Consider the following 26,314-nt stretch of genomic DNA (forward strand, 5'->3'; position numbering starts at 1 on the left):
ATATTATGATTAATTATTAAATTGACTTTTACTTACTAGTGAAGTGCACCAGCGGTATTTGCTGCTTTGTGGCAGTTAACGCCCCAGTTACCTGGTCGTTAGCGTATTTTTCCGGCAGTGTGCCTTTCCTCGTCATGTTGACTCTGTCCAGCATGGTGTGTAGTTCGACATCCTTTTAAGTTATTAGGCTCATATTTTGCTTAGAGTGGTTATTGTTCCCTTGGCTGTTTTTAGACCCCAGTTTATGAAACATAGTGCTGTTCATATCCTCGTCTTCAGCCAATATTTTCCATCGTTGTGCTATTGGTCGAACGGAAGGGAATTTGTTAAATTGTTGGTCGGTTCTTGGGCCGTCCCTAGTTTGGGTTGCCATCCGATTATTTATCTTCAACTCTTGGCTGCCTGTCTCACCTCACCTTACATTTGAGCTACCTTCTGAGGCCGACCTTTGGAACACTTCTGAGCACCACTTGTTCTCTTTGTTTTAGAGTGTGATTTTCATTTTATTTGAAGTATTGTGTGAGGCCTTTCGCTGTGTATTTATTCATTTTTTTTTAAATTTTACATAACGGCATTCAGCTGCATTAAATTAAAGTTTTGAAAATTGTTTTCATTAAAATTTTTTTTTAAATTGGGCTATCTGAAATTGTTTGTAATCCAGGCCCTAAGCTGTTAGTTGTTCGATGTGTTATGTGTGGCCTTCAGCTGAGGATTTACGTGAACCCCTTTTAATAAGTCCTTCAGCCGTGTATATTCTTTAAAGGAAAATTTTATCGTCTATTTTTATTGCTCTTGGTTTCTAAGCCAGGCCTGCAACCGTTCTTGTTTTTGGTGTGGTTTCAGCCTAGAAAGCATCTCAAGTTTTCTTTAACTAAGCCTTCAACCGTATTGTTTAATTGTGATCTTTAAGGCAATGTGTAAATAGGTGGTCCTTATAAAAATATAGTTGTGTGTTTCGTTGTACAACTCACAGTAACTGTTTACAGCCACATCCATAATAGTAACCTTATCCTGTGCGCTCTCTGAGTACCTACCAACCATGTTTCAGTTTTATAGGAACTTATTAATCTACAAATAAGTAAGTGAATCTTGATCACGAGGTCTGTGCAGACGCAACACGCAAAGATGGCTTACACTTTGGTTCCTGACATTTGTATGACCAATGAATGGAGCGAGCCAGCCTTCACCGTGGGGAGCGTCTTGAGCCGGTCTAGCAGTTGGGGATAGCTAAAACGAAAGTGGACGCAGTGAGAAGGCGGTTGTCTTACGCCCAGTGACCCATGCCTTTCACCTTCTGAGAAGGGATGACCTATGCAGGTGCTAAGCGGTCTGCGAGTGCCACCCCTTGAGACTGAAAGGGGTAGTTGGACTTCACAGCTCAGGCCACAACAAGTCGCACTGTAACGCGCGCAGTGTGTAAGGTCACTGGCGAGATGGAGCGAGTACACTGAGGGCATCTGTCAAAAATCGCAAGAGGGCCCAGAAAACAGACTGTCGAGATTTCTCTGCACACATCGTTGAGACAGTTTTACTTTCGCTGCAGACAGAAGTGCTGAGACTGAGATGTGGGCAATCATCGGGGCGCACTTGGGCTGAGCAAAAGGCAATAAAAACCCTTTCTCAGCGTGAGCAGTACTATGTTTCTCCACAGGAAACTAATCAGAGATGTCCTGTTTCTCTTGTGAACCATGGATGACTTGTGATTGTGCAACGCCGTACCAATCTAGCTGCATGTTAACAAAGGGCCCACTATCAGCTGGTGGCGTCCTGTCAATGGAACCTTTTTCTCAGTTGAGAATACAATCAACGACCGTTGTAACCTGAGAAGGATACTGAAAGCTAGAGTATTATGTTTTGCAGCAATTCTGAGGACCATGTCCTTGCCACCATCCTGAAGAACAGTGTGCGCCAGTGGAAGTTACAGCCTGAGATCAAGGGAGGATCGGAGTCGAAAGTGATACACTTCCCAACGGAGACACTGTCTGCACTGTTTTTGTTTGCAATTTCATGTGCTTTCTTGTGATGTGCAATCTTTTCTCAAGTGACCACTACCGATACTGAAGGAGTTCAGTGTGGACGATTCGTTTTGTTCAGAGTATTTTCTTTTTATTTGTTCTGATTGTAGTTGCTCAAATGCCGGCTGAATAACTAATTTATCTAGTAATTGTTACACTTGTTAATGTTTAAACAGAATGCTTCTACTGACTTAATTGTTGTTATGAACTATATGCTATTTGGTCAAAAATTTGTGTTCTGTTGAAATTTAAGTCTCCTCTTAGCATTATAATGCACGCGATTTTGTAATTTTTTTCTTGTATGCCTATTAGTGATAACAAGAATATTTTTATAGTTCATAACTCTCAATCAATGAAAGTAATTAATATCAGTGTACTGTTCATGTATGACAGTGCTTTATGGAGTAAGATAATTAATGTATGATTGTGTATCAAGGAAGCCATCACCATAATAAGTGAGCAAGTAACTATGGCTAAAGAAGGAGAGCAGTTGAAACTTCACCAGAATGACAAATGTGTAAATTAGGGACTGTTGGAAACTAGTTTTGTTGAGAAGAGCAATTGAGGCATGGGCTGATATTAATTTTAATTTGTATAATAAAGTATGAGTTGCCACAAGCGTTGTGGGTGCCTGACAGCCATTTGTTAGCTTGTAAATAAAAGGAAAAGATATAAACTGTATCGGCACAGTATAAGACATCCTACTTCCTTTCTTATTCTTGCACTGATAACTAAATAGAGTTTTTTTTAATGTAGTTGATGATTGTCACACTATGACCAGTCTAACTGCAACATCATCGGCTCAGATTTATGAAACGTGCCTGGCAGGAGCCGTTCCGTCCTTCAATTTTTAACACTATTATTCCCTCTTTGATCATGCAGTTATTAGATTCTATTTCTCTTTTCCTTGGTTAAGTGTTGCAAGATTTTATAAGCAAATTACAACACAGATGGTAGAAGAGTCATAAATTTCCTCTAATAATATTATTTTGATTAGTTTGGTACTGGGTTTGCAAGTTGTACTATGTTTGCCAATTAGCAGAGTGTAGGCGAGCTTAAGTCACCCATTCACAGCGCAACTGGTGCGCCGACTCGTGACTGCTTGGCGGACCCTTCCAGCCTGCACTTCCAGAGCGGGCTGGCAGGTCTCAGTCGGGAGTAGCAGGCAGAGATCCACTGGCAAACGAACGAGCCTTGACCACAGACCTGAACGCTATAAAATCGTCTACAGACACGTTTGGGCAGATCCACTTATCAGGGGCTTGTCTGACTGATCGACCTGGGTAGGGCCTTCATCCAGTGTCATGTGACCCGTTGACTGGAAGGTGCAGCCTCCCTGGGAAACAAACCTACTCGAGTTCTTAAGAGCTTTGAAATGGCAGAGGGCTAGGGACAATGGTCGGTCGGCAGTCATGTTAGCTCTTCAGAGCGACGAGACAGGGAGATTTTTACTCAGAAACTGGGCAGGTATCTGGCAGGAAATCCTCACAGAAAACTGTGGCAATTTGGAATAAAGGAATAGCTGGAACTGTAGGGCTCCTGTGTCTTCATTACGCTCTTTCCTATTCAACCAAACTGCCCCCTGTAGATCTTGCTGGCCACAATCATAAAAGAACGGGTGGATAGGTGGATGACATTGTGGATAACATCACTAGGTTCATGAGAGTGTGTGACTTACTTAATGTTTGGCCCATAATTTGAAAAAGTGCCTTTCGGATCTTCCTGACAGCATGGCATGGAAGTTTTTGAACCATCTCCCGTCATGCAGAGCAGGAGTCACTGCGATTAGTCGATGGCTAAAAAGGTAGACAGAGTGCGAATTTTTCCAAGAAAACTAAATGTGTGTTTGCTCACATTGGTCTGAGCTGCAACATGTTTCGAGAGTGAGAGTCTAATATGAAAATGCAATATTTTGTTTAAATTGCAAAATTTCCCTCTTGATTTTTTTTACTAATTTGATGTTCTGTTTGCATATTGTGCCATGTCTGTAAACTAGCAAAGTGTGCTGACCCATTCGTCGACCCAAGTGCGGATCTGACAGTGTGTGCACAACCACGACTTCTTGGTGGACCCTTCCTGTCTGCACCGACAGAGTGTGGGGTGGTAGGTTGCGGTCAGGGCTAGTAGGCAGAGGTCCGCTGGCAAAAGGATACACTCCAGTGATGGACCTGACTGCTATAACATGGCCCACACACAGGGGGGAGACCTGCATGGTAAGGATGGGGGCCTTTATGCTGTTTTGGGTGGCCCATTGACTGGCAGGTGCAGCACCATGGAGACTGGCTTTCTCGATTTCTTAAGAGTTTCGCCGTGACAGAGGGCAGATCCCCCCACCCACTGGGGCGAGGGACAGTGGTCGGCCACCAGTCCACTAAGCTTTATGTTCAGGGCTCCACTCTGGATAGGCAGGGAGACGTTTCCGCGGAAAGGCGGGCACCCAGCAAACAATCAGCACAGAATAGATGTGGCGGTGTAGAATAAAGGAATAGCTGGAACTGTAGGGCGCCTGTGCGCTCTTCAAACTCTGTCCTGTTCAACCAACTTGGCCTCTGTAGCGCTTGGCGGCCACAGACTGGAAGCTAGTCATAAAAGGACAGACTCCAGGTGGACGCCTAGGTAGGTAACATCACCAGATTATGGGAATGTCAGTCTTGCAGAATGTTTGGCACGTATTCTGAATAAGTGTTGCAACATCTTGACACCACAGCACATAAGTTGTTAAAGCGTCTCGTGTTATGAAGAGACTGTGACTCTTTGGCGCCCGAAAAGGTAGACAGAATGGGAGCTGGGGTACCTTTTCCCAAAGAAACAAAACAACTGTTTGCATACATTGGTCTGAGTTACAGCTTGTTCCGGAATGAGAATCTACTACCAGACTGTTAATACTTCGTATCACTTGCAAAATTTAGAGACTGGCAAGGGGATAAATAAACTTTTCGGAGGAGAGAGGACAATGTTTGTTATGCCAACATCCGATTGAAAGCTCATATTACAAACTTGCAGGCTGGCAGATAGTTGTTGCCGGATTTCTATGAAGAGCTGTGAGGATTGTCATTCAGGGGCTATTCCACTTCGGCCCTTCTTCGAGACGTTGTTGCTGATTCTTCGGCTGACTCTCCTACGGGCATTTCCAATGAGGCACTTTGTCTTCAGCTATGACTTCAACGCCCGCAGCTCGTGGTCGTGCGGTAGCGTTCTCGCTTCCCACGCCCGGGTTCCCGGGTTCGATTCCCGACGGGGTCAAGGATTTTCTCTGCCTCGTGATGGCTGGGTGTTGTGTGATGTCCTTAGGTTAGTGAGGTTTAAGTAGTTCTAAGTTCTAGGGGACTGTAAGTCCCATAGTGCTCAGAGCCATTTTATGACGTCAACTTCAGGCTCTGCTGTTACTTACTTCGCACAACACAGCATCCTGGTGAGTTCATACTACCAGTGTGATTGCCAGTTGAAAGTGCCGAGACAGTGTGAAAGTGTTAGGCGCGTTTAGTTCCGAAGTTGGGATCCTGTCAAAGCACACTCATGACTCGGGTATTTGGGATTCCTGCAGATTTTTACCATTACCCTATAATTATCGGTACAACTATCATATCCGATTCGGTATCGAAAGTTTAATTTCGTCTGATGTAACGCGACTTTAGTAACGGATACATTTTCATTCACCTTCCTGAGGAATTTGCCGCCCAATGCTGTTTTTATATTAATTAAATGCATTCTACAGATTCTGAAGTCCAATTTTTCTTTTATGTATGTTGGATTAGTTTATAAATTACATTTTGATTTTCCTTTTAAACTTAATAATGGTAAATGTTGGTCAAAGTGCACCTACCTTTGATTTTGGTGGTTAGACGAACCCCATACAACATGCTCCATGATTTACTACTGATTTTTGAAAGGACCATACCCACGCTCATTTCTCGGGGCCATTAATTTCCTAATCGTTTCCGGTCACACAGTTTATCACGCCACATCTGAGTCGCGGCGGGGGGTGGGGGTGGAGAGGGAGGTCGGTAGAGGGGTGGGGGGAGCGTGAGATCTGAATATTCAGGATGTTCACTTGGTACAGATCAGAGGCACAGTTTCCTTTTAGCCTTAGACGAGTGGCGTCTTGAAGTCACACACTTGCCGCTGACAGCAATCTTGGCCACTGGAGCAGTGAACATTCTGTTAAAAATTTATAAGTATTCGCACATCACAACTTGATAAGACCATTTGCTCCACATCCATTTGGTGATCTTCACATTGGTACTGTAAACTGTATTTGTTTCTCTCTTGATTCGTGTGTTTGTTTATTCCTCAAATGATCTTTTCATTATGCATATAGTTATGTAGCTTTTCTGTATACTATTGAATTTGCATTTGTAAGTTCTGGAATCGAAAATTTTCTACTTTACATTCGTGTAGATGCCAGCGTATAGTTTATCTTCTTACGTGGTTGTCTAGCTCAGAACACCCGTTTATTTTTTATATGAACGCCTTATATCGGTAGATTTATTTCCAATCACGTAAATTGCAAATATTACGTGGTAGCAGATATACGATATATCCTTGACTAATTATTCTGTAAATATATGTACATACTTCATGCAAAACATTGCATATCTTTTTCTTTTCATTGCATTCTGATTAATACGAGTAAATTGTTATGTAAACAGATAACCATGTGTTCATTCCTTTAATATTATTAAACGATTTTATTCATCGATGTCTTAACACATGTCTAATGGCTCTGTCCCTTTGTCTTGCCAGTTCTCCAGGTATTTCTCCCCTATCCGATTCTGAAGAGAACTTCTGCAGCAGTCTACCTTACAGTCCTCTATGACACCACATCTCTTCTTTTCCAACAGTATGGAATTTACTTCGGTGCAATGTGGTGCACCACAAGTAGATACCACACACATAATAGCTCCGGCGATTCAGCATGATCCGAGATGGCTAATCTATGAGTTTCAGACCATGGCATCAGTCCAAGATTTTCATGAGGACTTTCAGACAAAGCTAGCCCCCTGAAATTGATCAATTAACGCCACAAATAGTGCTAGAATCGCAGGCTAAATCCCTTCTGTGGAATTCAGAGAGGAGAAAGAGACACAACGAAAACATTCGATCATTCTGAGTAGCTACGATGTGGCTCCATAGTCGTGTGGTTCATCATACACACACACACACACACACACACACACAAATATCCTCGAAATCGAACAATTTATGTCTAAATCAGATTGACAAGCAAGCCGTTTCGGTAGTATTTTAGAACTCTATGAAGACTTTCATTCCACTTGTCGCACAATAACTTTCACTACAGTCCACATACTTCATCACAAAGAAAGTATAACAAAATATAACAGTTGAATAATCCATCTATATCCAAACAGCAAGCAAAACACATATTGCGTCCTATGAGAGGAAAGAAAATGCAGTCAATTGTTTACACAACAACTGAGATACCCGCAGATGACCTACCAGCTTGTACTGGAGCCTCAGACGATATATACTTACACAAGCAACATGACAGTACTTGCAAGGCTTCTGACAACCAGTAAACAGGAAACTACTTGTCCCCTCTTGACCGCTCGTGGTTTCTCAATGTACCTGTCCCATTATGACGTAGAGAAGTTCCGCAGTTACACTTTTAGCCAACCTTGGTTGAATGATGCTTCGCAACCTCTCTACACAGCGACTGTGTGTGTAGAAAGAAACCAGGGACACACTTCTCAATTATTTTGTAACTGCTTTCGGCACTCATAAAGATAGCTCACGGAGGATCACAACTAAGATGACTATATTGATAAAGGATGAAAAAAGGGAAAACATCGATTCCAGTGCACAAATAACTAGTCATTTCGACAGTTAAGTGTATTTCTTTGCCGGCCGGTGTGGCCGTGCGGTTCTAGGCGCTTCAGTTTGGAACCGCGTGACCGCTACGGTCGCAGGTTCGAATCCTGCCTCGGGCATGGATGTGTGTGATGTCCTTAGGTTAGTTAGGTTTAAGTAGTTCTAAGTTCTAGGGGACTGATGACCTCAGATGTTAAGTCCCACAGTACTCAGAGCCATTTGAACCATTTTGTATTTCTTTCGTCTTTGTAGCATGTGAGAACTTAACCCGCGTCCAGTTATGAAACCTGTCGCACAGTGTAAGCTCAGATTTTTCATCACTACTGCTGCCTTTCTTTGGCTTACTCCCATTGTGTAACATGTGTTCTTCTGCTTATCTGCTCTTGCTTTCTTCGGAAGTGTTTGGATGATATTTTTCTGGAAGTCTGACGATGCGTCGCCAGTCTCAGATTCTACTAACCAACTCGGATAGTCGCTTGGTTGTCATTTCCCTCAATGATTTTAGAAATTTCGAAGGAATGTTATCTACTCCCTCTGCCTTATATGAGCTCAGGTCCTCCAGAGATCCTTTAAATTCTGGCTCTAATACTGGATCCTATACATATAGAGCTCTGGAGGACTTGCATTTTCTAAAATCATTGGGCGAAGTGGCAACAAAATGATTGACGTTGGTGTGTAGAATGTATGAGACTGGCGATACGCCATTAGACTTTCGGAACAACATTATCCACGCAATCCCGAAAATTGTAAGAGCCGGAAAGTGCGAGAATTATTGAGTAATCACCTTTAACAGCTCATGCATTCACGTTGCTGACAGGACTAATATGCAGAAGAAGGGAACAGGAAATTCAGAAACTGTATGACGACGATCAGCTTGGCTTCCTGAAAGGTAAAGGCACCAGAGAGGCAAACCTGACGTCGCTTTTTATAATGGAAGCAAGTTGAAGAAAAATCAAGAGACGTTTATAGGATATGTCGACGTGGAAAAAGCGTTATTAAACGTCAAAAGGGGCAAGACGTTAGACATCTTGAGATAAATAATGGTAAGCAAAGGAAAAAAATGGGTAACTTACAATATGTACAAGAAACAAGAGGGAACACTAAGAGTGGAAGACCAAGAAGCGCTAGGATTAAAGAGTGTGTGAGACACGGGTGATGCCTTTCGCCCCTACTATTCAATGTATACATCGAGAAATCAGTGATGGAAATAAAAGAATAGTTCAAGAATGGGAAAACTTCAAGGTACAAGGATATCAATGATAAGGTTTCTTGATGACATTGCCATCCTCAGTGAAAGTGAAGAAGAATTAGAGCATCTATTGAATAGAATGAACAGTCTAATGACTACAGAATATGGATTCAGAGTAAATCCAAGAAAGGCGAAAGTCATGAGTAATGAGAAGTATCATAAAAAGAGAACAGCGAGACCCTTAATATCAAATTGGCGATTATGAAGTAGATGAAGTTAACGAATTCTGCTACCTAGACATAAAAAAAAACCATGACGGACACAGCAAGGTCGGCATAAAAAACAGACTAGTAGGGGTAAAAAGGACACTCCTGGACAAGAGAAGTCTACTAGTACCAAAGACAGGTCTTAATTTGACCTAAGCCAGTGTGACACGGACTGTGGAGAATCCGAAACAGAGGAGACTCGAAGCATTTGAGATGAGTTTGTACAGAAGAATATTGAGAATTCTGTACACCGGTAAGGGAAGAAATGAGGAGGTTCTTCTTGGAATCGTCGAGAAAAAGTGTTTATGGAAAATGCTGACGAGAAGAAGGAACAGGATGATAGGACATGTGTTAAGACATCACAGAATAACTTCTGTAGTACTAGAGGGAGCTGTAGACGGTAAAAACTGAGAGGAAGGTAGAGACTGGACTATATCTGGCAAATAATTGAGGAAGTGGGTTGCAAGTGCTACCTTGACGTGAAAAGGTTGACACCAGAGAGGAAATCGTAATGGGCTGCATCAAACCAGTCAGAAGACTGATGACTCAACAAAAAAAAAAGAAGTGTTGGATATCGGCTCAAATTTTTTTCTTCTGTTATGTCATAGGGCAAGTCTTCCCCCTGACAGAGGCCTTCAGTGTATCCTTACCACCTACTCGGTCTCTCCACAGAGCTTAGCAGCGGAGATCCCATTGCACTATTAATGTTGCCGCCTTACTTTTTATTTCACGGAACAATGTTTCGACTTTCCTATATGCCGAATCACTCCTTTCGACGATCATTTATTTTTTTATTTCTGCATTTTTTTTTTGAATTTTCTAAATGATTTGTACTGCAGTATTCCTGTCTTTCGGTGAACATGTTTGTACTTTCTTCTTTAGTCCGTCAGTCGAAGAATTTCTTCAGTTATCCAAGGTTTCTTCGAAGCTGCACCTCTGTTTGTCTCTCCAACATTTTTTATTGCCCTTTTTAGATATGTGCTCTGATTTTTAACAGAACTGCCCACTGTGGTATTGCTTATTGCAGTACCTACATCCTCATAGAAACATAAAAAAGTGAAATTGGCTCTGAGCACTATAGGACTCAACTGCTGAGGTCATTAGTCCCCTAGAACTGAGAACTAGTTAAACCTAACTAACCTAAGGACATCACAAACATCCATGCCCGAGGCAGGATTCGAACCTGCGACCGTAGCGGTCTTGCGGTTCCAGACTGCAGCGCCTTTAACCGCACGGCCACTTCGGCCGGCAAAGTGAAATTGTGACCAGAAATAGTGTAGTGTCGTTCTTTTGTAAAGGCAAATCCACTGTCTTTCCATTAAAGGCTTTCACCAACCATTTGTAATTGGTAAAAGAATATCAAAGTCGTTTTACATTATCTTTCTCATTTACTTTTAAGGGGAGCCGGAGGTGGTCAAATCCAAAAAATTACAATTTTTTTTTTGCTACCGAAAATTAATTGGAACATTCCTCTTTAATGTAAAGTTTGAATTATTGTTCTACTCGCCCTAGAAGTGGAGTTATTACCATTTTCCCCCACGCCTGCAGAGGAAATGGGCGGCCGCTGAATGCATCTAACACCCTCTCGTGACTTCCTGGCGAACTGCTTGGGATTTTCTCGGCCTGTTACGAATACAGCGCCTTATGTTACGCATACAGCGAGTGTGCAAGGGTTGGCTACATTGTTTTCTGTGACACATGAAGCGCTAAGAGCGCGGAACATCGTCTCTTTGCTGTTTACCGTTTCGAATTAGTTCAGTGTTGCGCCTGTTGTTGGTAGTATTATACTTCTTGTGTAAAGCGTTGTTCTGATTACGATGCCACGTTTTAGTAACCGTGTATATAAGAAGAGGAAGAACGTAGGGAAAAGAAAATTAACATTAATACGAAGTAGCGATACTACAATTACGGAAACAGTGCGTTCTTCTGCTAAGCAACACATGGCCGGCCATAGCCCTGTGACATCTTCTAGCAAGAAGCTGACTGGTGGAAGTGACAGATTTCGTGAATATGTTAGTGACAGTGATCATATTAACAAAGTACTGAATATTGGATTATTATCTTCTGTGCTGAAAGAAAGTGTTCTGTGCAAAATGTTTTCAAGTGTAGGAGTGGGACTAGAGATAACAAAGCACTTTGGTTTAGCTTGTGAGATGAAGATAATCTGTGCATGTTGCAAGAATCAAGTGACTTTCTACAATTCACATGCCAGTCTCTTTGGTGAAAATGGACGATCTAGAGTGTTTGATGTGAATGTTCGACTTGTGTATGGTCTTCCATCCATTGGAAAAGGGTCTGCTGCTGGTAAACTGTTTTGTGGTATTATGAACTTGCCATCGCCTCCAAGCAAATTTGGGTACTACTGTGAACTGGTAGGATCCTCTGTTGAAGATGTGGCTTTGAAAACCATGAAGCAAGCAGTGGAGGAATCTGTAGAAATGAACGGTAGTTCTAGGGATTTGGTAGTGGCATTAGATGGTTCCTGGCAAAAGAGGGGTCATAAATCCCTGAATGGGGTTGTAACTGCTACTTGTGGTGATAGTGCAAAAGTGATAGATGTTGCAATATTATCAAAACATTGTAGGTGCAAAAATAAAATCAAAGGAGAGCACAGTGGAAACTGTGAGGCAAATTTTAGTGGATCAAGTGGAGCAATGGAAGTGGATGGAGTGAAACAAATTTTTGAACGTTCAGTTCCCAGATACAACGTGAGGTACAAATACTACCTTGGGGATGGTGACTCCAAAGGTTTCAAGACTATAGAGGAACTGAAACCATATGGAAATGAATTTGTAGTTGAAAAGTTGGAATGCATTGGGCATGTGCAAAAGCGTATGGGTGCATGGCTTCAAAGGCTCAAACGAACTTTGGGTTCAAGTAAGCTCAGTGATGGAAAGACAATAGGAGGGAGAGGCAGGCTTACTGATGAGGTGATTGAACGTCTACAGAGAATCTATGGATATGCTATAAGGCAAAATACTAGTAATGTTAGTGACATGCGAAAAGCAGTGTGGGCATTGTTCCTTCATACTGCCTCTTCCAATGAATACCCTCAACACAGCCTGTGCCCAGAAGATTCCTGGTGCAAATATAATGCAAAAAAGGAATATGATCACAAACATGGTTTGACAGCAGCTGTGATAAATGCAATAAAACCAATTTTTCATGACTTAGCACAGCCAGAATTGTTACACAAATGTCTACACGGAAAGACGCAGAATCCTAATGAGAGCGTAAACAATTTGATTTGGAAAGTGATTCCTAAAAGGGTGTTTGTAAGCATAAAAACACTGCACTTTGGCATTTATGATGCAATAGCAACCTACAACCAAGGGAACAGTGTGAAGTGTGAAGTTCTGAAGGCATTTGGATTTACAGCTGGGGTGAACACTGTACGAGCACTAAGAAATATTGACAGAGAAAGGATAAGAGGAGCTGAAAGAAGAGAAAGGCATATGAAGTATGATGGAACAACAGGCCAGAAAAGAAGACAGAAGAGGAAGCTTTTGGAGGATGAAGAGGAAGACCCTGATAATCCATCCTATAGTGCAGGAATGTATTGAGAAACTTTGATAGCCATATCCCGCAAATTAGAATTTTTCGAATATAAGGAACATTTTCTCAAAATCCACTGAAGGTAGAGAGATGAAATTTTTATACAGCACTCCTAGTGGTCAAACTTACATTTTAACACAGCCATTTGGCAATATGTTCAGTAGTTTCATTTCAGTTTAATTTTAAAGCAATTATTTGTAAAAAAATTTGGGTCATTAATAAAAAAAATAATGGGAAGGAAACTAGAAAAGATACTCCAAAATCCCTCTGTGATAACTGCAATACTAAACCACTCCATATGTAAAAAAATTCAAATTTTTCTATTTGGTAGTTTATTTATAAATGTTCCTCAAACTTAGTGGTTTTAACATGGGCAGCATAGGCACCTCCGGCTCCCCTTAACAGAACTATCCGATACTTGCCAAGTGCCTATCGTATTTTCCGTCCTCATAACAGCTGATGACAGAACCAGATGCATAACCACATAGCCTTTAGTATATTCATTGGTCATTAACCACTTAAGTAATATTCATACTTATGTCTTCCAACTTTATAATGCAGAAACGATCGTCACATCCACAGTTAATACTTTAGAGGCCTGTCCTCGTGATTCCGCAATCCAGCAACACAGGATACTTGATCGGTTGCAGCAGCGGCCAGATGGCAGCATCGCCCGTCAGAACCCAATACCCGCCGCCTCGTGGCAGACCATGCCCTGTCAACGCGGCAAGCATTGGCTCTGCCGGCTGGGCTGGTGGCTGCAGCACGTACAGTTTTCTGAGTAGTGCCGGCTGGGTACGCTCGCAGTCCAACCACCCTGAGGCTTGGAACCTATTGGATGGAGCCTTCTGAGCCTCTTAGTGTCTAGCTTCGACCACTGTTAGACCTGCCGTAGAAGGACTGCCACAATAAATGTATGGAAGCTGTCATGGTCGTCTGTTACTTTGTGGAACAGATCCTATAAAATAAGGCTGAGGCAACTGAGCTGCAGCTACAGATAATGTCACCATAATGTGCCCTACTTTTTCCCGCGATCCCCAGCGGCCCACCTCATAAGTTATCAGGTGAACCAACCTGGCAACCCTCGCTCTTCTATGCCACCCCCTCTAAAATGAGGAAATGGTAGGAACAGTTAACAACCAAAATCACACAGAAGTGAAAAACCTGTATGAGCTGTCAATATACACTGTTTTAAAGAATTAGCGGTCACGTGTATCAAGGTCCAGTGTGTTAAATCTATTTTGGTACAAGCGGTACCTGTGGTCTTACTGCGTGGCTTGAGATCTTCGCTTGCACTTTACACAACAATTAAAATCATTTGCATCTACTGACTGTGTTACGGATTACAGTCTCAGGTGACTGCTCAGAGGGAAGTGAGTTCTAGTATCCCAGTGAGGTACGCAGACGGCAGTCGTCATTTGTGGACATTGTACTCAACCAAGCAAATGCAGTGCGATATCTTGATGCAGTCAAGTTGCAATGGAGGTCTGTTTGATACAAAAAGGATCCGTCGTGTTGTGGAAGACGTCATGTCTCAACCGTAGATTGTGGACACGCTGCAGAGAGAGACAGGCCGGTAAACAAGGCCAGCTGAAGAAGGTCGCCGACACATTACAAACCTACGTGAAGACCGATATCCGGCCGCTCCTGAGCTGCAGAGTCGTACGGGCACCGCCAGAGCACCACAAGACGATCTTGGAAGGGCTCCTGGGGCCTGTAATGGACAGGTTATGAGAAAATATCTAACGACTACCAAACGGTGTGTTCGAGCACCCTGCTTGGCACGGCAACATTTTGCAGCTCGTCTTCAGTTCTGTCGTTCCTGGGTCAACTGGCAACCTCGTCAGTGGAGACATCTTCTGACGCAAGGTGACGGCCGTCTTCCTGTGCGGAGACCCGTGGTGAGCTGTACCTGCCAAATGTTGTTCAGGAAATCAACAGAATTCCAAGGTTCTATGATACTGTCGGGAGGTTTCGCTGTTGAAAGCCATACGGATGTTGTCGTTGTCCACGGTCGCCTTACTGCCAGGCAGTACATCTACTGACCTTGTTGATCCTGTAGTGGATCTGGATATGGTGGTTATTTGGAATTAGGAAATGGAACACCGGGCATGCGACTTGCAAATACAAAGTCTGATCTGTACGGGAATACACATAATGGATGTGCGAGTACAGATCTTAGACGTATGGTTCACGACATATGGAATTTTGGGTCTGGCTGTGTGTCGTGCACGGATAGCCAAATGATAAGGCGAACGCTCGCGATAAGCGGGAAATCTGGGTTCGATTCCCGGTTGGGCACAAATTTTCATTGTCGTCATTCCATTCTACTGCTGATGGTAGTCATCATTCACAATTGCGAATTCATCTAATGTACTTCAGATACAGTCCGAATGGTAAAAATGATAGCATTAAGTCTTTGAACAAGATCTTGAACTTGGGCTTTCCGTGGCAGTTTACTATCCATCTGAACAGTGAGTTCGCCCTAAACTTCATTGTTCATATGTGGGACGTGCTTGACAGACGTGATCGTCCTCTTCGACCACATTCCCATGGGATCTCATTGAAGAATGGGACCAGGTAATTCCTAACTTGACCTCTGTAGACGTACGGAGCAAGCCACGTAGGTGTCAGGCAGTGAGTGGTTTTGAGGATTACGTTGTTGGTTCCGGCGTTTCTGTTGTGGAGGTTTTCCTGTGAGCAACAACGAGTGAAGTGTTCGAGATAGCCGCCGTTAGGTGGAACTGATCAAATTATTTTATCCATAGTAAAGTGCAACAGCGGTATTTTCTGCCTTGTGACCGTTAGTGTTTTTGTTACCTGCCCTGGCCGCTAACGTAAATTCAGGCAGTGTTCATTTTGGGTGAAGTTCACCGTATTACCTTGTTTCGTAGTTAAGTGAACCAGTGGACTTTTCTGCTTTGTGGCCGTTAGTGCTCTGGTTACCTTAAATGGCCGTTAACGTAGTTTTTAGGCAGTGTCTTTTCCTCACCTGTTTTTGCTGCCCAACATGGTGTGTAGTTTTGGCAGCACAGTTCACATACGCGTTTTTCTGGGGATAGTAATACGTGCAATTTTTTGGGGGGCTTGAATTCTCGTCTATTCGGTCGTGGCAAGCAAGCGGTTGGTCGGTCGGTCCGTGACACTCCCTTGGTTGGGTTCGTACGAATTAAGTGTAGTTGCACTCACCACCTGTCTCGGCTAAGTGAACGAGGGCAGACCGATCCGCCGGCCGGAGTGGCCGAGCGGTTCTAGACGCTTCAGTCTGGAACCGCGCGACCGCTATGGTCGCAGGTTCGAATCCTGCCTCGGTCATGGATGTGTGTGATGTTCTTAGGTTAGTTAGGTTCAAGTAGTTCTAAGTTCTAGGGGACTGATGACCTCAGATGTTGAATCCCATAGTGCTCAGAGCCATTTGAACCATTTTGAACCAGACCGATCCACTGGAGACTTCTGAGTGCCGTTCTCTTAATTATCCTTTTGGCAGTGTTAATGTAGTTATAATTTAACTGTATTTCATATTTTTAATTTGACAAGGTTAGTTGTGGGTCTTCAGCCCAGGAAACATGTTCTTAGAGTTTCCTTCAATTCCAAACATTATCTTTAAACCTGAAACAATAATAACCAAACCAATACCGTGAAAAACAGTTACTCAGTAAGGCCAGTAATTTAAATCAACATAGTGAGATGGAAATACGTTAAAACAGGGTGTAAAATACCAAATGGTGGGCCGGCCGATGTGGCCGTGCGGTTCTAGGCGCTTCAGTCTGGAACTGAGTGACCGCTACGGTCGCAGGTTCGAATCCTGCCTTGGGCATGGATGTGTGTAATATCCTTAGGTTAGTTAGGTTTAAGTAGTTCTAAGTTCTAGGGGACTGATGACCACAGATGTTAAGTCCCATATTGCTCAGAGCCATTTGAACCAAATGGTGGGACTGCGAGCCATGCACGACTCACGCTACGAACACGTTATTGAAGCTCTCAAAGTGTAATAAGACGACGAGATGAATGGTTGTCTCCACTTTGCATTCGACACCTGTCGGACATTTCAAAAGATGGCTCTGAGCACTATGGGACTTAACATCTGATGTCATCAGTCCCCTAAAATTTAGAACTACTTAAACCTAACTAACCTAAAGACATCACACATATCCATGCCCGAGGCGGGATTCGAACCTGCGACCGTAGCGGTCGCGCGGTTCCAGACTGTAGCGCCTAGAACCGCTCGACCACCCTTGCCGGCTGTCGGACATTTCAGCTGATTTTATGTGGTCATAGACTGTGCGGCTGGTCCCGGCGGAGGTTCGAGTCCTCCCTCGGGCATGGGCGTGTGTGTTTGTCCTTAGGATAATTTAGGTTAAGTAGTGTGTAAGATTTCACACGCATTTAAACATATGAACATTTTTGATTTTATGTAAATTATCGAGGATATAACATTGTTTTGTTGTATGCCTAATTTTTGAGGTAAAGGTGTAATTTGGTTACATACCTAGTAAAACGGTAATGGAATGTAGTCGAATTAAGTCGGGTGATGCTGAGGGAATTAGATTAGGAAATGAGACACTTAAAGTAGTAAAGGAGTTTTATTGTTTGGGGAGCAAAATAACTGATGATGGTCGAAGTAGAGAGGATATAAAATGTAGACTGACAATGGCAAGGAAAGCGTTTCTGAAGAAGAAAAATTTGTTAACATCGAGTATACATTTAAGTGTCAGGAAGTCGTTTCTGAAAGTATATGTATGGAGTGTAGCCATGTATGGAAGTGAATCGTGGGCGATAAATAGTTTAGACAAGAAGAGAATAGAAGCTTTCGAAATGTGGTGCTACAGAAGAATGCTGAAGATTAGACGGGTAGATTACATAACTAATGAGGAGGTATTGAATAGAATTGGGGAGAAGAGGAGTTTGTGGCACAACTTGACTAGAAGAAGGGATCGGTTGGTAGGACATGTTCTGAGACATCGAGGGATCTCCAATTTAGTATTGGAGTGCAGCATGGGGGTTAAAAATCGTAGAGGGAGACCAAGGGATGAATACACTAAGCAGATTGAGAAGGATGTAGGCTGCAGTAGGTACTGGGAGATGAAGAAGCTTGCACAGGATAGAGTAGCATGGAGAGCTGCATCAAACCAGTCCCAGGACTGAAGACCACAACAACAACCCAGTAATCAGATATTGCTCAATGGAGTATGGCAGAAGTCATGTTGCCCTAGTTCTTTAGATAGTGATAGTGTCGTTACGACACAGGATTTTTTCGTAGAATCGCATACATCTTCCATTTTTTGAGAATAAAGCCCCTTAATTCTGCAGGTACTTGTGAGATTTCAAGCAGGTATAGTACGTAGTCAGCGTGTTCTTATTTCGCTCGCTGCGTGGCCACGCCTTTCCCCGCTGGGGCGCCCTCTTAACTTCGCATTTATTACCGAGGCTCGGCAGTCGCCGCCTCCGTTTGCCAGGAGGCTGCGGTGCCGCCCGACGTGCGGTACCGCCGCCCACGGCGCGGCGCGGGCGGCAGCCAGCCGCCGCGGCGTAGGTTGCGCGCCATCAGATAGGCCGGCCGCGGGCCTGCCCTGCAGGGGCCGCGCGCCAAAGATAAAAAAAGAAATGGAATTAAAGAAGGAAATGAGAAGAATAGGGATGGATGGAGCTTTCTGCCGCTGACAGCCGCAAGCACCGCGCCCCGCACTGGCGGATTTTTTCAAGGAGAGGAGCCACCACCCACCGCCACCACTACCACCGCAGCCACCAGACGGGCAGTCGGCCGCGGGTATGGGGGAGGCGGTGGCGGCGGGGAGGGTACATAAATCAGTCTGCCCAGAGGGTAATTACGTCGTCGTGCTAGCCCGGACAACGTGCCGGCGGACTACGTCAGAGCCACTAGTCTCTTCCTCGCACATTTCTCACAGTCGACACTCGTTGGATATTTATCTCTCAAGTGGCTGATTGCACTGTTTTACCAGTTTCTTCATTTACTCAAAATCCTACGTTAAACCAATAACCTGGTCAAACTTAAACAGATAGGGACACCTAAAACTTGCATCTCTTTTATTTGGTGAAGCGTTCAAAAAACCTAAATGAGTTTTTTTTTTGTGTATGGTACTCGGCCTACGCAGGGAGGTGCGTAATTTAATTAAATGTGATATGACAGTCTCAAATGGCATTGTTACCGCAACAGCCGATCCCAGTCGCTTTGCCAATAAGCTGAACTCGTTTCTCGAACGTGGATTCAGGAGGAAGGCGTACCAGGGTAGCCCGTGGAGGGGCAAGGCCACTGTGACAGGGCGGTGTAGTGGTGAAGGCATTTGCCAATTGAGCAGAAGACCTGGGTGCGAATCCCTGCCTTGGAAAACGATTTTCTTTCGTCGCTTCAGTCTGCATCTAGAGGGTACTTCACAAGTCATGTTACACAATTCTGAACGTTTTGGAGAGGATTTAGTAAGTGAAGTTTTAGATTGGAACCCATGTCTGGAAACATTGTCGCCAGTCGGAGTGGCCGTGCGGTTGTAGGCGCTACAGTCTGGAGCCGAGCGACCGCCACGGTCGCAGGTTCGAATCCTGCCTCGGGCATGGATGTGTGTGATGTCCTTAGGTTAGTTAGGTTTAATTAGTTCTAAGTTCTAGGCGGTTGATGACCTCAGAAGTTAAGTCGCATAGTGCTCAGAGCCATTAGAACCAGTTTTTGAAACGTTGTCCAACTAGGCTACAGCTCGTCAAAGTAATAGGCACATGTATGTATACACAGGGTCATCCGTGACTGTGGTACAAACTTTCAAGAGTGATGGACAAGGATAAATGTATCAATTTGAATTTAGGGTGCTAGACTCGGAAAACAACGAGTCGAAAGTTCCCAGCTTAAATCATTCTGGTACCTCTGACAGGGGAATATATGTATTGGTAGTGTCGTTGCTAAAAATTTAGGGTATGCAAATTTCATAGGTGGTAGTATGGACGGATACAAGAAAAAATGTCTGCTAAATATGGGCTCTAAAATGCATTCCTTAGGAGCTTTGAGAAGTTTTTCTTCTTCGTTCTTCATTAGTGTGAAACCCATCTCATTTATTGAACATATGTTCTTAGCTCTTAAGGGATGTATTGAAGATCCCATGTTTACTAGACATTTATTCTTCTTTTGGTCATCTGAAATTTGCCTGCCTTATACTCTTACCAACAACAGTACCTGTACTTGTATTCCACTGTCAGAAGTATCAGAACGGTTTTCGCTTATAACTCTCGACTCGTTCGTTTCCGTTAAAGGGCCCATTACCCCAAATTGATGCATTTATTCTTGTCAATCGTCCTTGGGAGTTTGTAACATCGACACGAAATCATCCTGTATGTACTTGTATTTACAGACGCCGGCGTATATAACTTTGACGCTTTATAGCGTCTTTGGATGACGTTTCCGGACATGGGTTCTTATGAAAAACGTGATCTAAAAAGTCCGCTCTACAAGGTCTATAAGTGTGTAACATGAAATGTAAAACACTCTGAATACATCATAGATATTTGAGACTTGAAAAGGTCTCTGGAACAATATGGTTTGGGTTGCAGGCAGGATTCTCCACTTCTTCCCATGCTGAGATGCTATTCCAATATATATGGAGAGTCTGTACACGGCTGTTCAAATCTGGGACAATACGAATTGGGCTGAAGCGTGAAGGGTATTTGGCCTGAGGAGGGAGGCGTGCTAAGGTAATCTGCGCAGTCGTGCAAAGCCACTGTTCCGGGGTGGCTAAGCGATTAGTGCATCTGCCTAGTAAGAAGGAGACTCCAGCCAGATTATCATTTGTCGTTCAGTCTGCGTATATACAGACATTTGAGACTTGAAATATCTCTGGAACCATGTAATTTAATGTGATTAATAAGCGTTATATCATTGTACTCGTTTTTTCAAGGTTCCTTCGAATGTCGTTGAAATATGCAGTTCCATTTTAGAAAATATACTGAAACGTCCCCTTACAAAAGTTAATTAATTACTGTGCTGATAAACCTCTTACATTATTTGATTTTCAAACAGTTGAGCAGAACTGAACGCACTCAGACATTTCGCTCTTTACCTATTCTGATCAACACTAAACTGACATACAATACTTTCAGCGCAACGCAATCTGACTTTCAAAAATCCCTACAAAAGAATGGCCCTGACTAATATTAACCTATACCTTTCGCAAATCACTTACCTCACCGAAAATCTTCGTTACTCGAACTACTGCAATACAGCGAGCGCCACTACTGCCAATTAAATAAAAGATTCAAACTACTGAAGGCACTAACTACTGATAGGCATAGTTAGCAAATGAAAGATTTTGATAAAGAACAAACAACGTATTTACCTTAATAGTCATAATATATATAGCAGTTCATGACATCCATTCTTACAAATGTACTGTTTCTGATGGACACACGTCCAGATTATCCGCTCTCAAAAATCCACCACTGCTGGCAGCTCACCTCCAACTGCGCAACGCTACACGCTGTTAAGAGCCAACTGCCCAACACTACAATGGCCAACAACAATGCAAACCAGCCACAGACTGCACACAGCACAGCCAGTGATTTTCATACAGAGCACTACATGGCGTACCAATATAAAAACCTAAACAGCCTACTTACATAGCCCCCATGCTCCCCACAAAAAAAATTTTACAAATTGTTTTGGGCAGTGGCCAATACAAATTTGAAAAAAATTTTCAGAATTACAATAACAAAGAAATCAAATGCGCACACTTATTGATACAATGTTGGTCAAAAGCTAAAATTTTCTCACAGTCCATAAAGACAGTCCTGATCATTCATCTCAGTAAAATTGCAGTGTTTTTTTTCTCAAAGTCTGAGCAGTAAAAGAAAATGCACACGTAAGTAGTGGATTTCCATGCAGTCTTGAAGAAGTAGTGTTGTCCTTCCAACGGAAAGACAGTGCTGACTCTTGACATGCAGACAGGTAATGGGCCACACCAGAGCAAACCCACAGCAGAGTCAGTGGAAGTTTGAAGAATATTGGTAGGTAGGTCACCACAGAGCAGACCACTGTAGTCTTGTTAGAGTTTATGGTATTGGTGGGCCACCAGAGGCGCAGACCCACTGCAGTCCTTGTAGAGATAATGGTGTTGGTGAGTCATCAAAGGTGTAGACCCACTGTAGTCCTTGCAACAGATGGCTGCTAGCCATCTCTACGAATGTGCAGGTGCACAATCACCATCGAAGAGTCTTGCGGAGAATATAGCAAGTCCATAAACCACCACTTGTGCACGCACAAAGTTTTTGGAATTGTCCTTAGAAGTCTTGCAGACAATATAGGAAGTCCATAAACCACCACTTGTGCATTCACCAAGTTTTTGGAATTGTCCTTAGAACCAGCAATGCTGTTAATCAGTCCCTTGCTGAATTATTAACACACATCCAAACACTAACAGTCCTCTTTTTTTTCACATCTTGTGCATATACTATGACCAACAGAAATATGTGCAGTGAAATGAAGGCTTACAAGTTACTTAATTTGATGAACTGGTGTCAACTACAATTTGATAATATGAGAATACAATAAAAAAGGTACAAAATACATCATTAAAGAACATAACAATACAGATAACATTTGTAGTAATACGGGCTTTACAAAAGAATCGAAATAACATACATCAGTGTTACAGGAATTATGACGTAAGTACATACATATAAGATCAGAATAACTTTTGAAACATCAACTTCACACATGAGCAACAAAACAGAACAGATAAATAATGTCTAAACATCTTTACAAAGTAAATAAAATAGTATTAGAAAAATTCTGCAACATAACTCTAATCAGCTAAACACATAAAGACAGGAAAAACACAAATTCACATAGTGTAATAACACAAAAATACAGGACAGGGTTTGTTTTCAGTGTAACATTTGGTACTGCAGTCCACCCCAAAACTTCATTCCATATATCTTTCCTCTTATTTCAACATTTGTTTCCACCAAAAAAATTCTATCCAAGCATGCTTTCTGTATTTATATGTTCACACATTTCTTACCTCATTATTTCTTTCCATTATCTTACCTCATCATTTATTTCCAAGAAAATCCTACCTAAACCTGTTGTCCCTAAACCCAACTTTTTTTGTTCACATCCTCTTTCAAAATACTTTTTTGGCCAAACCATTTTCTTATAGCTTATCAATGCATTTCTTCCAATTCATCACAACTTGTTCTCTTATATGGCCTACCCCATCTTAAGCTAACTTAAATCTACTGAGCTCAGATGCATAAACTAAGGGACGGGGCAATGCAGCAACAGAAAACAATTAACACAAACAGCAACGACAAAAAATGCAAATTGGCAAAGCAAGCAGCAGTAAATCTAAATTAACAGAGAAAATGCAACATTACAACTAATATGAGCCAAGGTGCAGCAACAAGAAAAATAAATCAATAGTAAAACTGGCTTAACAGAGTAATACAAAGTCAAATTCAGTAACATTATGCCTGGTAAACAGCAGCAGCAAATGCAATAACTTATATCTAAATATGACAAGCTCAAGCAGAAAAAAATATTACAGTAAAGATGGCCATGTCTAATACCTATATCACGTCTTAGTGTCTATGTATTTAAAGTGGTGCACCACAACAACTTATTGTAAAAAAATATTACCATGTACTTGAAAAGAAAATTATGTATGCAGTTATTGTTACTAGTCCCTTCTTATTGTTCTTTCCTAGCCAAGTGCTCCGTTTTTGAAGAATATGGATCATAAAAGTTTTCACATTAGCAAATGCATTTAATTTTATTTTTCAAACCAATGTTGTAACACAGCTGGAAACCAGATATCAAATGAAATAAGCAACTATCTAAAGCGAGACATAAAAATATCATTCAATAGTCATGTGGCATTTCATAAGTTAGTAGAAATACTCTCTACTCTCGTAGAAAGACACTTGTCATAATCAGGTGTGCAGATGTAAGAAAATTTCCCATCAGCTCACAAGCATTTCAGTAAGTAGCACAACGTACAATATGTTTCCAAGTAATGAGCGTGTCGTATTTACGATGCTTTCTCAAAGGAATGTCAATAGCGAGGACAATGGCCTCTTTTTTTTCTCCACCTGTGCCTCTGAAAGGCACACACTAATGGCTTTTTTTCCAGGCGACTGTCGCGCAGCTGGGTGCTTACAGAGACCTACCATCCTTCCCAAAATATTTACGACATCAGTTTCCGCTACAGTGACAGTCTCATATAAAAATTTTCACAGGTCAAGAATTTGCGTTACAAATGTGTAGAAACAAAATCCTATTAATATAACAGTGTCCAAACAATTTTCGCTGGCGTTGTGATACATTCACGCATATACACACATTTCATAACTATTAAAGTATGATTCTTGGTTTCCAACATCCTTTTTCACAAACCAGAGTCCCTAACCACTACTCATTATTCCTTACCTTATTACACATATACATATTCGTTGACACTTCTTCAATATTTCATCATAATAAATACAAACCATAATAAACATTCCTCAACAACATAATACACATCGTCGTCGTAATAATAACATCATAACACCTCAGTCAAATCTCAAAAACGTCGTAGCTTTCTGCATTAATTTCAAAACCTAAAAAAAATTCTCTGCTCATTTAAATAGTGTCATCTACCTCAAAAATACTTTAAAATCATGATCCCATACCAAATACGTCATTCAAAGCTCTCATAGTATCACAATGGTTCTGAAAAAATATGAAGAGTTCACACAGTACAGACAAAATACAATTTCAAAAGTGTGAAGTTATCCAACGGTGTAATTACGTAAACATCTGTCACTGATGTATTAAAATAAATGTTTGTCTCTCTCAGTTAAATAATCAGATAGCTGTGTAATTCTGTGTTAGAGAAACATCCCGATGTGTAAAGTTGTATAAGCAAATACCATATTAGCTAGGGCTCCTTGTGCTTGCCAAACACATGATACACAAAGTAAGCGTGTACCCCCCTGAGGATTAATGTAATTATACCCTCAGGTGTTACAGATTACAGTAATGGAATGAAATGTATCATGGAAAACTTTCTTTGTAATTCAAAAATCTTGAAAAATAAATGGTTCAAGTACAAAATTAATCACTCAAATGCGTGTCCTGTAGCGCTAAATGTGCGTCTTGCTGTAAGATAATTCTGTGGGAGTGTCGTAGTTATCGTCCTCTGTAAGCAAAGTTCTGCTGAAGTTAATGTACTTACCTCATCATAAACGAAAGTGAAATTCCCTGTGTATGGATATCGTAGTTATTACATACCTTACCGTGATCAAGAAAGTACTATAATGTAACGTATTGTTGTGCTACAGAAAAGGTTGTCTCATTGTAGCTATACCACTAAAGTTACTATTAAAACATGTTTTACTTTCCAGAAGAATTCAGAAAAACTGTGCAGATATAAAGCAGATACACCGCCAAATCAACAATGTAAATTGTGTCACATATTAGTAGCGTCGTGATATAAACGTGTAGCTATCAAAGAAACCAAATGCTAAGTCATCTTTAATCTCACCAAATGTACTTCAGATAAAGAGTATATTTTCAAGTAAACCAAAATGTTGAATTAAAATATCATTAGCAGTATATGTTCTAAGTATGTAAGCCTGATAGTCGTTACATAATCGTGCAACTAACAAGCAAGAATGTACAAATAACAACACTATGTCGTCTATTCACTATAACAATGCATTCGTAATTTCTGTTTAAATAAGTTCTCTTGGTTCTTCACTGGATATTTAACTTCAAACATTGTTGCATGGTAACAGTTTCTTAAGTCTGACAAAGCATACTAGAAATGTGAAGTGAAAAGTTTTATGGCAAAGACAAAGTTAAAAAGCAGATTATCTTTCAATAAATGGTTTTACGTGTGAAATGTGGTGTAAACCTTTACTCTTCCTAGTACGCAGAGTTTCAACTTCAACACAACGGATTCTGTAAGGTCCATTGTAAACCAGAAAGAATTTGTGACTCAAGTGTTTCTTCTTACATGCCAATGAATGAGCTTTAATGAGAACTTTCTGACCAATATATAATTTCTTTGCATTTGCAGATTTTATATTTTTAATAGCCAAATCAATTATGTCTTTGTGTCGAAGTTTACATGTATTCGGGAAAGGTACAAGCTCTCTGATTCTGTTCAGTGGTTCTTCATTCTTCAGTACAAGAGTAGGTGGTAAAGCAGTGGAGTCATGAGGCATTTCATTCAGCAAGTTTTGAAATAAGTGTAAATATCTGTCCCAATGCTGATGCTTTCTGCGACAATAAAGTCTGCAAAGCTTATTGATTTCTTTCATAATCCGTTCGGAGGGGTTACAATGTGGTGAGTACAATGAAATAAAAACAGGTTTGATTTTATGATTCCGAAGCATGCATGACCAAACAGCAGATCTGAATTGTGGTCCGTTATCTGAAATGACTTTAGCAACGTGGCCAACTTCACGTAAGAAATTTT

Source organism: Schistocerca nitens, chromosome 5 (genome assembly GCF_023898315.1).
Source record: "Schistocerca nitens isolate TAMUIC-IGC-003100 chromosome 5, iqSchNite1.1, whole genome shotgun sequence".
NCBI classification, from domain to species: Eukaryota; Metazoa; Arthropoda; class Insecta; order Orthoptera; family Acrididae; genus Schistocerca; species Schistocerca nitens.